The following is a 13,493-nucleotide window of genomic DNA, read 5'->3' as shown; positions in this document are numbered from 1 at the left end:
CTGGCTAACCTCTGGAATTTTGCATTTAATTGGGCATATCTCCCCCTATCACTGTTGCCTTTTGCTTGCCTTCTTTCTTGGGCTACTTCTAGTGTCTCAGCAGACAGCCATTTTGCCTTCTTGGTTTTCTCTTTCTTTGGGATGTATTTTGTTGCTGCCTCCTGAACAATGCTGCCAACTTCTGTCCAGAGTTCTTCCGGGACCCTATCTACTAAGTCCAGTCGCTTAAATCTATTCTTCACCTCCACTGCATATTCCTTACGAATATTAGTGAGCTCATATCTAGCTGATCTGTGGGTCTTCCCTAATCTCTTGAGTCTGATCCTAAATTGTGCAAGAAGAAGTTCGTGATCGGAACTACAGTCAGCTCCAGACCTTGTTTTTACCGACTGTACAGATGTCTGCCACCTTTGGCTGCAAAGGATGTAATCAATCTGATTTCGGTGTTGTCCATCTGGTGAAGTCCATGTATAAAGCCGTCTCTTAGGTTGTTGGAAGAGAGTGTTTGTTATGCAGAGTGAATTGTCTTGGCAAGATTCTATCAGCCTATGTCCTGCTTCATTTTGTTCTCCCAGGCCATGCTTACCTGTAATTCCAGGTGTCATTTGACTGTCCACCTTAGCATTCCAGTCTCCTGTGATGAAAATAACATCTCTTTTAGGTGTGTTGTCCAGTAGGTGCTGCAGATCCTCATAGAACTGCTCTACTTCAGCTTCTTCAGCATTTGTGGTTGGGGCGTATATTTGGATCACTGTGATGTTAGATGGCTTGCCCTGAATTCCATTTGAGATCATTCTGTCGTTTTTTGGGTTGTATCCAAGCACTGCTTTAGCCACTTTACTATTAATTATGAAGGCTACTCCATTTCTTCTGTGGTCCTCTTGTCCACAGTAGTAGATCTGGTGGTCATTTGATGTGAAGTGGCCCATTCCAGTCCATTTCAGTTCACTGACGCCCAGAATGTCTATCTTTAATCTTGACATCTCACCAAGAACCACATCCAATTTGCCCTGGCTCATAGATCTTACATTCCAGGTTCCAATGGTGTGTTGATCCTTAGAACATCGGATTCGCCGTTCACCACCAGCACCGTCGGCCGCTAGCCATCCTTTTGGCTTTGAGCTAGCTGCGTCATCACGTCTGGGGCTAGTTGAACTCATCCTCTGTTCCTCCCCAGTAGCATTTTGACCATCTTCCGACCTGGGGGTCTCATCTTCCGATGGTATACCGACATATCTCTGGTTGTACTGATCCATTTAGTTTTCACGGCAAGAATACTGGGGTGGGTTGCCATTACCTTCCCCAGGGATCGCATTTAGTCTGACCTCTCTGTCATGACCTTCCCATCTTGGGTGGCCCTTCACGGTTTAGCTCATGGCATCATTGAGGTGCTCAAGCTCCAGCACCACGACAAGGTAATGATCCTTGCTGAAGACACTGATTTATACATTGCCTCTTTAAATCCTTTAATCTTTTTCTTTTTGAGGACCAAATCTGTCCTGATTACCAGGAAACACACTGAGACAATGACTTGGTCTCTAATATTTATTAGTAGTACTTAACAAGAATCCTAACAAACTGAGGAAGCGTGGGAAAACCCAGCCATATAAACCCCAAAGGTTAAGGCGGTCCCGATCTGTGTCTCTTTGAATGGCTGAACAGTTCCTCAGTGCTACGCATGCGCTTGACAGTCTGGGTGGGAGCCCCCTGCTCGCCATCCTTACTCATGACAAAATCAACTCTTTCCAATCATGACTTGGTCTCTCCCTTTTACTTAGCCCATATACTCTTCATTCATATATTTATTTCCCATGTTTTCATTCATTCTATTTGATCAAACCACCTAAACACATTTCTTCTGTACTAATCACTCACTTGTGCATTCAATCCAAGTTCATTCAGCATAAATTTCTGGCTCTCTCTCTTCTTTTTTACCAGATCTTTATGTTTTCTCCTGACATACCCAGCTCTTACCTTGACAATTTGGGCTCTTATACCCAGCCATTTTTGTTTCTTTCGACAAATATTCATTCCTCATTTATTACCCACTACCTTCTATCAGAAGATTTGCACTTCTTAAAATATTCTCCAGTGCACATATTATCAAGGTACATAAATTAATTTACTTGATCTAATTTTTAATCTATAACTTACAGTCATTCACTCCATTTTGTATGTCAAATCAATATATTGATTTTAAGAACCATACTCTTGGTTGCATCATACAATCTATCTAACTTTTGTTGAAGAACGTCTGGGTTCTCAGCCAACGAAAAGGCATTATCTTCTTACATAAATGCATCTACGTTGACATCTCCAAGCAACATACCTCTAAATCACCATAAGCATTCTTTATGTTTATCCATAAATACATGGAACAACCCAAGATATATTGCTCATTCTTTTCTTATTCCCTATTCAGTATTGCCATTCACTAAGCATTCCATTCATTCGTACACATCACACACTAAGTCAAGATTTTCATTGATGTTGAGGATAAAACCAAGATTTTTTCCAGGTTAGCTACATATCTCTAAGACCCCATCTGTGTACATGTGAAGTTAGAGGTTTTCTGCCCAATGTGCCTCACTTTATACTTTTTAAAATTGAATGCCAACTGCCATTCATCCAGTTTAATGATACCCTTATTGTGAGTTCTTCACAACAATCTTTGCTTTTCACCACCCTGAATAGTATGGTGTCATCCACCAATTTTATCAGCTCACTGCTTACCCAAAACGTCAAGCATTATCAACAAGTTTAAAAACACATATTCCTCTTACATCCCTCCATTGGGAATACTATTTATTCTCACTGTTTGCTTTTCCTTTCTAATCACCAATCCATAATAGGATACACCCCCTTATTCTGTGACTGCTAAGTTTACTTAAGAGTTTTTTGAAAGTCCAAATATACAGTGTCAACAGGGTCACCTCCATCAATGTGTCTATTGATACCCTCAAAAAAGTCTAATAGGTTGGTAAGTGAGGATTTACTTCGCAGAGTCCATGCTGATTTTCCTTCAAGAAGGCTGGTTTATGTTCATCAGAGGTTTTTTTTTTTTCTTTCCACCAATTGTCATTTCCATCAACTTGCTCGGAACAGGTATTAAGGTGATCAGGCTGTGATTATTTCCTCCTCCTCCTCCTCCTCCTCCTCCTCTCCTTCTTCTTCTCCTTCTTCTTCTTTTTGGAATAATTTTTATTAGATTTAAAGAGAAAAATAAAAACTACAAAAAACAAAAAACAATAAAGAAGAGAAAAATACTAAGAAAGTTCAAAAACACAAAAGAGATTTTTTTTTTCAATTTTACAAAAAAGATGTGGCTTCTGACTTAAACAGCAAGGATATACAAAAATTTCAACTATCGTTCTCTTACTCTATATTAAACCCAAAACACCACATTATTTCTATAGGTCATTCCACTTTGACACTTAATAAAAATCACTAAGTACAGTTACTCCTCCCCCTTATATTAAAATAAAGAAAAGAAAAATTCATATAAACCTTAACCCTCTTTCTCCCCTCCAAAAAATAAAACATATTTAATTAATCCATTCCTACCACTATTCTATACATTTCTGTCTACTCAAATTAAATCAAATTAAAATCAAATTAAAAAGCTTAAGTTATCTACTATTATACTTAATGCTACAGCAATTTTAATAATAATCAGATAAACATTCTTTAACCCTATTACAACAGTTTTAGTAATTAAAATCTTGATAAGCCCATAAAAAACCAATTCAAGACAGTAAATCCAAGTCTTTTAAGGCAAATAGCTTCAGTCAATTTCTTAATTAAACCAAATATTTTTTTTTCAACCCTTATCCCACTTCATAATAAACCAGAGCAGTTGCATAACCACACAGTATGCACAAAGCTTTCCTTTTAAAAAAATCAACCAGCCCAACTGCCCCCCTCCAAGGTTCCAGGTTCTTTTCATGTGATTCCAGCAGGGGACCAATTTTACATATGGCTTGCAGATCACTCTCTCCCTTGGTTTTCTCCAAGTCCTTTATCCAATCTTCATGCAGCATCTCGATAATAGTTCCAATCTCAGTCTTAAAAAAAATGTTTTTATCGCTCTTAAATTCTTCAGTTTCATCTACTACATCCCCAACCTGAAGGGACATTTTATATCTCATATTTTACACAATGTCCTGGATGTCTTGCATAAAAGCACAATAAAAGTCAGAAGAAATCTGCTTAAAATCCTGGTGAAAATCAGAAAAGAGCTTTTTAAAATCCCCCATGTCTCATGTAGTAGGTTATGGTGCCCCTTAGGAGTTTAACCAGCGAAAATCAAAAGTTGGCAGCTTGTTTACAAAAATTGAGAGTGAACAGAATGTTTTCAAGAGAAAGTGAACAGAAAAGGTTCAGATCAGCCAATTCAACATGTAGGAAACATGCTAATATCTTCAAATTTAACACAAAAATAGTAACAGGAAGACAATTATTTAGTCTCAATCCTTGTTTCCTTTGGAAGGAAAACAAAATCCAAAGCTTTTTTTTTTTTTTAAGTTAAGAAGTAAACCCAAAAATAACATTAGGCATCAAGAATGCTAGCTTCTTCTAGCTGTAGAAAGCCTCTCTTGGGGTACATATACCTTAAAAAAATACAAATTGGTGATTAAGAAATGGGGTGACTGGACTTAGTGTCTCTTTAAGGCTACAGTGCAGCTTGGAAATGATGAAATCCCATGCCTCCCAGCTGATCTTACCAGCCAAAAGTGAAGCTCAATTTGCAATCTTCTGGCTACAATCAGCCATTTGGAGGACAGATGGAATCATTCCAGGAATCTACTTAATCCAGAGAACATTTTGGGGCTTCAAAAAGACCTGCCTGAGCCCGAAAAAAGTCACTGCACTGTCAGTTCTGCCTGCCGAGCCAGCAAGCACAGCTGTTCAGTCTAAGATTCCCACTGGAAGCCACCCAGGCTGTGATTTCCTGGATCTCCCTGGGTACTTTTAAAAAAACTTGGTTCCATGTTGGGGGCCTTCCAGACAACTGGCATTGAGCTCAGTTGGAGGAAGGTCAGCAATTTTATTTCTGAGTTTTCTAGGAATTCTCAGGTGGATGGCATCAGGACCTTGTGATTTGTTATATGCACACTTTCAAAATACTAGAATAGTTTCTACTGTAACTTTAGTTTCCTTTAGTTCTACTGGTTCTTTCCTGAGACAGTCAATGGCAATTCAAATATCTGTTCTATATCTTTGTAGGAAAAGTAGAGGCAAAGCATTTGTTTATTTTTTCCTCCACTCTATCTCCTTGAGCACCTTTTTATTATTTTGCCATCTCAGTGCTTCCCTGCCTGGTTTTGAACTTCATATATATTTTTAAAAGTTCTGATAGATTCCCTTAAGGTGTTTTGCCATATGCTACTCAAATTCCTCTTGGAAAAAAAAAAAAGCTTATTATCACCTTATACTTTTTTGGCCAGATTTTGTACTGAAGGAAGCCTTCTTAATTTTTACAGTTCCTGGATATACTGGCTTCTTCCTAGACTTGGCTGAACCTTTATGGAATATACAGCAGTCCAGCCGAACCTTAGTAACTGTGATTTTAAATAACTACCTGGAATTATGACGGGATTTGACCCCCCTGACTCAATCATACCTCATTGATTTTCTTTGTTTCATCAGGTTTTTGTTTACTCATTATATTTATGTTCTGTTTCACAACCAAGTGTTCTAACTCTCCCACCTTGGCTCAGACACTTACCCTTGGCACAGACACACCTAAAAACCATGTTCTTCTTCAACAGTCATCGGTGTGATGATTTACTTGTGGTCTTTTTGTTTTTTCTCATGGACCCCCTTGTACCCACTTCCAATATCCTTCTGAACCAGATGTTTCCCAGCAGCTGTTCCTTTCTCCTAGGACCAGATTAAAAATTCTCTGGAATATTTTAGATATTATGCCTCAGTAGATTGGTTCCTTTTTGTGTCAAATAGAGCTTGTTTTTCTTGTACAGGTTTAGCTGGTCCCAAAACAGTTCCTTTGTGCCTAACAAATCTAAATCTCTCCTTCTACTGCCACCATCTCATCCACACAGCAAGACAATATTAGCTATTTGCATACATTTCTATGCCATTGTTCCTCTAGGATAGAAGCAGGGAATCAGTTATTACTTTTCCAGTGACCAAGGGCTATTGGACAATGATGTAATAACAACACTAGAAGGTGAAATTGAATTTTTGGTTGCCTTTTCATCACACATTCCATTGGAGGAGAATTATAATTTCTCACCTCTCAAGTACCTCCAAAATTGGTGGGAATCTCTTTTGCCCAGTGGTTTCTGCTGAATCAGAACTTGGAATTAACCTTAATAGAATCTGTGAATAAGAGCTTTACATGTTAGGAAAAGCTAAGAATAACAAATGTATTCAGCTCTTTTAAATAGATCCTTAAAACAAAATACTCACAATAAAAACTTCAAGAGATCAAAATACTCTGTTATTAACAAACACAATAAAGCAGACTAGACTGAAATTTCTTCACAGTATATACTTGGAGTATATATTGCTGATATTTACTTACTGTAAAGACCCATTAAGTTTATTTTTACATTATAATTGAGAATTGAAAATGTTACAATAAATTGAATTCAGAAGTGAAATGTTCAGATAAGCAAGCAATATTATGGCTGTCTAATTTAGATGAAAGCAATAATTGTCCATCAAAATGCAATTGTAATAGTCTTCCTCCCTCTCCCCCTTGCCCAAACACTTTTATAAATCTCTTAGGCCAGCATTTTACAACTGTCTTCATAAATTACATGTTTTCTTTTCCCTAGCAAAATTAATCAAACCTTACAGCTATCTTTTGCAAAATTCAGCAATGAAATGGATCTGCAACCTGCAATGTTCCAGGGATCAACTTGTTTTTGGCATTTCATTCACCTTTCCCTGGGCAAAGGCAATTCAGTATTCACTGTATATCTTCATTTGTCTTCTGAGCCTCAAAACATCAACAAGAAAACAGTGAGTTTCTCAGTGGTCTGAAATGCATACACACTCTTATCTATCCAATCAGCAAGTAAGAGCAGCTCAAAGGCCTCTGTTTACAGAAGCTGTACCTAATTTATCCACTTTCTAGACATTTGATCTAGGCAACATATATGTTCCAAGGGGCCAAAGTTAATAAGACACATTATTATGTTATGAAACCCCACCAGCCTTTGAAGCCATAGTCAACTCAGATATACATCATATTCCTACAAATACGGTATTGTCCACATTAGTGGAACTGGACTACAACTCCCCAAATATGCAGCCATTATAAGCAAAATTCTGAGAGTTGCAGTCTATAACATTTGAAGGCACCAGATTAGAAGAGTCTGACAGAAAAAAATACAGATATCTCAATAAAAACAGTGGATTTGTATTCGCTTGCTTTTTCTCCTTTCTATTAAAAACTTCTCCCTTCTGACTGAAAGTTTTAATAGGAGAAAAAGCAAGCAAATACTAAGTTGGAGTAAAATGTCTGACAATCAAAAAGTTTTGGATTCTGTGGATCAACAACCTTTCCTAGGATGTCTGTTATCACCCAACATTTCTCTTTGCCACCCATTTCCAATGTTGCAGTAAAAATATTAACAAACAACCTCTTCAGGCATTTTAGTGATGATTATGAGAAGGCAGCTAAGATTGGATCTCTCCACTTTGAGGGACTTCAGAGAATAACTAAACGAACCTGAATGTGTGCAGAACATGTTCCTAGGGTCTAGAGCAGTGTTTCTCAACTTCAGCAACTTTAAGATATGTGGACTTCAACTCTCAGAATTCCCCAGCCAGCATGCTGAATTCTGGGAGTTAATGTCTATACTTATTAAAGTTGCTAAGGTTGAAAAACACTGCTTTAGAGGATTACAGTTTTAGAAATGCACATATTGAGAACAGAAGGGGGGGAAAGTTTAAAAGTCCATTTTGAAATATTCATCTAAAACAGAATTCCAGTTAAGTCCCCTTATTATCAGACACTGTGTTTCCTGTCTGCTCCTCCCTGTATATAGTACTTGTCCTTTTTATACTGCAATTGAAAGGCTGGTCACATGCAAAGATTCAGTTCATTCTTCAGAAACAAGAGGAAAGGTATATATGGATTGCTCACTGTCCTGCATCTGGGGTCAAATGCTACACTATCTCCACTGAAAATATTGTTTGCAAAACATGTTGTGCTCATATTCACAAACACTTGTCATGCTATTGATTTTTCTTACGATCTTAAACAGTGACGCGTGACCTGAGGTACCCATTGTCTGCTCAATAGGTCAGTAGCATTTCAGTGAACATTTCTTTAACATTATTTTGTAAGACTCATTAGAGACACATTAAACACATTTGCCTCTATAAGATCCTACAGGTGCCCTGTGAAGCATGGAAGAAACAATGATCCTGACCTTTCTATGCAACTGGAACAAAAGTTTAGCAGCAATCATACTCTTAGGCCTACTCCTGTCCCAATTAATTCTAGCCTTTCACTTGATAAACACTCTTGCTTCTGTTGAAAGATTAATTAAATTGTGAGTGAGTTTTAAATATTTTACACACCTGTACACTCTGATCATTAACAAAACACTGCTTTTGTTTCTTAAAAATGGGCAGTAGTATCACCCTAAAGAGGCATGCAAATTAACTCAGCAACACTGAAAATTGAAATTGTACCAAATTACAGCATTTGATGAACAATAACATTTCCCTAACAGAAAACAAACAAGCAAACCACTGCAAGATACATGATATTCAATGGTTCCAGTCCTTTCTTCCTTCCTTGCTAACATTTTTTAAAAGAAGATCACGAATTCTAGGCTACAATAACAAACATAAGCTAAAATTAGTCAGGGTTCCATAATAATTATTTATCATGTATATTATGTCATTATATAACACAGAGCTGTTATATAATGACATAATATACATCCAGAGTCTTTCTACTTTTCCAGTTCATATAGCAGCATAAAACATCCCTTGAAGTTTTAAGGCTGGATGTTATATGCTGCTATATGAACTGGAAAAGTAGAAAGACTCTGACATACACTTGTCAGTGTATACTGTACTTCAAATTGTTTTACTATTTATTTTACTTTGTTTCATTCTTTTAGCTTGCTTTTCAGGGATTCTATCCCATTATGAGATCCTCTGAATCAGCGTTTCTCAACCTTGGCAACTTTTAAGATAGGTTGACTTCAACTCCCAGAATTCTCTAGCCATTCCCTATGCTGGCTAGGGAATTCTGGGAGTTGAAGTCCACCTATCTTAAAAGTTGCCAAGGTTGAGAAACTCTGTGCTGGAGGGTAGGCAGGCTATAAATATTTTAAATAAATAACTGCAGCTGCAGAATTTAAATGCTAAGTACATGAGATCTAGACAAAGCTGCTAACCTTTCAAAGAATTGAGCTTCTGGGAATGAAAACAAATGGAGGTGAAAGCAATATAGTGGCAAAAATCAGAAGTCTGTGCATATTGTGGGCTGGATTGGGAAATGCATATATGCCCAGGGGTCTTTCCCAGCTTATTCAAAAACTGCAACAGCTGCTTCTGGAAATTGTTTCAGTGGAAGACATCAAATTTCACAGAATGGTATAGAAATCTGTATTTCTGACAATAAATATTGCTTGGATACATAAATGGAGCTTCTGAACCTTTGCAAACTGCAGGACATCTGCTAAGGGACAGAGTGAAAACTCTGTTTTCATCTGCATGCAGACTATAGTGAGAAATCACCTCTCCAAGAAACTGCTAACTCCCCAGAAGAGAACAGAACAGGGAATGATGGAATCTCATCCCTAGAACCTCGAGTAAGGACACAACTTTCCACATAGTAAAAGGAATACAAGAAATGCTCCCAAACAAAGCCAGTAACCTATTAAATTCAACTTCCTTTTCAAAGAAAGGAAAGAAACCATTCTCTAAATAGAGTTTCTCATCCTTGGCAACTTCAAGATGTATGGACTTCAACTCCCAGAATTCCCCCGCCAGAATGTCTTAAAATCACCAAGGTTGAGAAATACTGTTCTAAGCCACTCCATTAGTGATAATCAGAACATCCCATACAAAAAAAACACCCTATCCTACCAGCAAAATTCTAATTCAATTCAAGCCATAAACTGAGCCAAACAGAAGAATCAATTGTTTCATGGATCCTATCCTTCTACCCCATCAAATCCAAATACAGAGAATAATTCTTTGACAGCTTAGGCTCAAGGGTTTTTTACCTGCTTCCAGCATGATACTAATCTATACACCAGCAACGTGCGGTCATTTTAACACACGGCACTTTTGCTACCACATGAAGGCTACAGATCTTGATAAATATCATCATTCACCACACAGATTCAGCTGTATAAAATGAGAGGCTACCAGAAATAATACTGAAAACAACCAAGACTTTTCCTGACCATAAACAAGTTGAATTGCAACAAGAGTTTCCCAGAAATCTTCACAACTGCCTGCTCAGATCCCATTGAAGAGAAGTGGCAATAACTATTCAACTTGACAAAGGTAGAAAATTAAGGAATGAAAACATTAAGATAAAATCTTACTAATGGTTTAATCAAAGGTGATGGATCTCCTTTGGCCTTCCTTGCTTCTGAATTACAAGAAAATTTAATGGTGAAGTGCAAGAAATCTCTTTCAAATGTGTCTTAGGTGAATGACAGTAGTCAATATGCTTCTGAAATGAAATGCATATCATAATGCTTGCCTGGGTCCTATTGAATTAGATGGGCACATCTAGCCATACCTCCAAAGGACCAGAAATCTTAAATCTGTTATCCAGACAATTCTGGGCACTTGTAAATTGCAGTGTCATGGTTGGAGTTTGTATTCTCAAAATATATGCCAATTACAATCCCAGCAATTAGGCAGTATGAGCTTTAGGGTATTTTCATCAATATGTGGCACAAAGATAACTTCACTTCATCTGGAGTATCATCTCCAGATGATTAAAGTATTAGACATTATCTTAATCTCTCAATAGAATGAATGGAAAGTGGGCATAAGGGAAGTGTCAGACTCCACAATCAAGTGATTGTTGAATCATCTGATCATGTTCGTCTGCCATGATGAGTCAATGCGTGTCAAGAACAAGATGGGAGGGGGGAATTGCAAGGAGTGTGAATATTTTCTGTTTGGTCTGGAGTGGGGAGGAGTCAACATGGTACTGCCAGATACATCTGTGCCTGGTATGGCTGACCATTAGAATTAGGTGGGAAAGAGATAGGAGGGGGAGCAGTGTACTGGAAAGTTTTAATTAGCTAGTTTAGGCGGGAAGCTTTCACTTGCAGCTTTTCTTCTGTTTTGTACACTTGTTTCCAATAAATCTGAATTCTGCATAATTCAACTGTGCATGCAGGTCATTATTGGGACTAACGGTGTCAGTTCTCACAGAAAGATGATATGATCGCTGGGTTATATGTTTTTGTGTATGTTTGCAGGTTTGTATAATATATCTAGCTACTAGATCTTGTACATTTGTCCTTTCCCACACTTCCTTCAGCTATGAATGGAATATATATCTTCAGACCAGTATCAACGTCTTGGGATTCTCTTGCCTCTATGCTATGTTAACAGCTGCATATCTGCTTTAGAACAACTCTGAGCTCTCTACACCTGTGTTTACAGGATTCTTATTTGTGGAGAAGCTTTCCTGGGAAAATTTCTTCAGAATGTTAATAGTCTCACTTTACCATCATCCTAGACAACAGATTATTTTCTGGAGACTTCTATTCAACTACATAAAAACTATATAAATCCCATTTTAGATCATTTCTGTCTTATTGATATACCTATTTGCATCTTCCCACCCTCTAACAGGTATTAAGCATACAGATTTATTTGGACTCCTTATATAGAGACTTTCAATTTAAGGATTTAAATTAAGAATTTTCTCCAATTACCATAATTACCCAACAAAGTGAAGGAGGGGAACATAATTTGGGATAGATTGCACTACATCCTACCTTAACTATTACATTCAAGACATGGAGAATTTTGAATATAGTTTTTCTTGTAGCTGCCAGCAATAAAGCTTTTCAGTTTTGACAGAGTTATATCTAAGTCCCCTCTCAGAGGTCACTGAAGTTCCTACTTTTATATATACTATAAAAATTATTTGGAATGCTCTGCTAGTCAATTGTTCCCTGGTCCTTGAATAGAGAGGAGGTCATATTGTGTCTCCAGTGAAATAGTTCCTTTGGTTTATAGTTTCTCAATACAGTTCCAGATACTATACTGATTTACAGAAAAAACTATTCAAGAAATGGTTTGTGTTTATTATTTCAATAATAATGAATGCACTCTTCCATCTCTCGGTGGAGCTAACAGAAAACCACACTTAGAGGTTTTTAAAACTTGTATATTATAGCTATGTAAACAGCAGTCAAAATCAATTCAAAAAGCCTGAAGACAAATGTCTTGACTCATTTCATAAGGTAGAGGGAGAATAAGAAATATAAACTAGGAAAGTAGATAATGATTACTTTTGATGTCACATCACACTTTAGGAACAGAATTATATATGATTACATGGATTCCAATAAGGCAAGTTACATAGTGATCTGAACAAAGCTTGAGTACATTCTGGTTGCTTGATTTATTTTTTTGTCATGGAACTTTAAAATGATAAACCCAAAGATCTTGAATGATTACCTTTGCTGTATAATATTAGAACTAGGCCAGATTTAATTTGTTTGGTTTAATTAATAAGGTTATAATTTGTGGGTCTCTTTGGAATAAAGCTAGATGCAGTGAAGTAGAAGATAAGTCACTTGACTATTTTTTATTCTCTCCATTAATTATAATATCAGCATGAGCTGCATTCCCCTAGAATGTGATTTCCCTTCTATCAATCTTAGATAACTGTCCCAGTTATGAGAACATCAAAATTAAGTATTTTTCTAGAAGTCATTCATTCAGTGAAATACAAATTTAGAATTCAGTGAGGAACTAGGCTGAACCAAATTTAAGTGTAATATTATTAGATATTAAATGAAAAACTCAGAATTTTGAATTGGACAATTTTTTTGTTGGAATTTACCTTGAAGTTTAAGATGAAGTCAGATATAGAAGGAGAATGGACTTTTTAGCACGCATCATTTAGAATGTATGTGCATTGGAAATATAAAAGAAATCTACTATGGGTTTCACTGGGAAACCCACAAAGCCTTTCCAGAAAATTTCACAGTTGTAGGAATACTAATATTAAATGGATTCTCTTAATGTTCATCATCTTCTTTTTTTAGTCCACAAAACTGATTTGGAAAGGAATGCAATTGGGAATTTTATTGTAAAACTTTTACTGAGATAATTAAAAGAATAAAGATAGCAGTTACATTTTTTTTTAAGTTTCTAGGAGGATGTAAATTTACAACTCTGTTTATCAGGGCAAGCTGATCATCAAGGTTTATTCTAAAATGAACAGGAAAATTATTCTAAAATGAAAGTACAGAAATGTGGGAATGATTAATGAAACTAAACCTGTTTTC

This window comes from Candoia aspera, chromosome 5 (assembly GCF_035149785.1).
Source record: "Candoia aspera isolate rCanAsp1 chromosome 5, rCanAsp1.hap2, whole genome shotgun sequence".
Lineage (NCBI taxonomy): Eukaryota > Metazoa > Chordata > Lepidosauria > Squamata > Boidae > Candoia > Candoia aspera.
The sequence above is the reverse complement of the archived record's forward strand: the minus strand, read 5'-3'. Positions refer to the sequence as shown.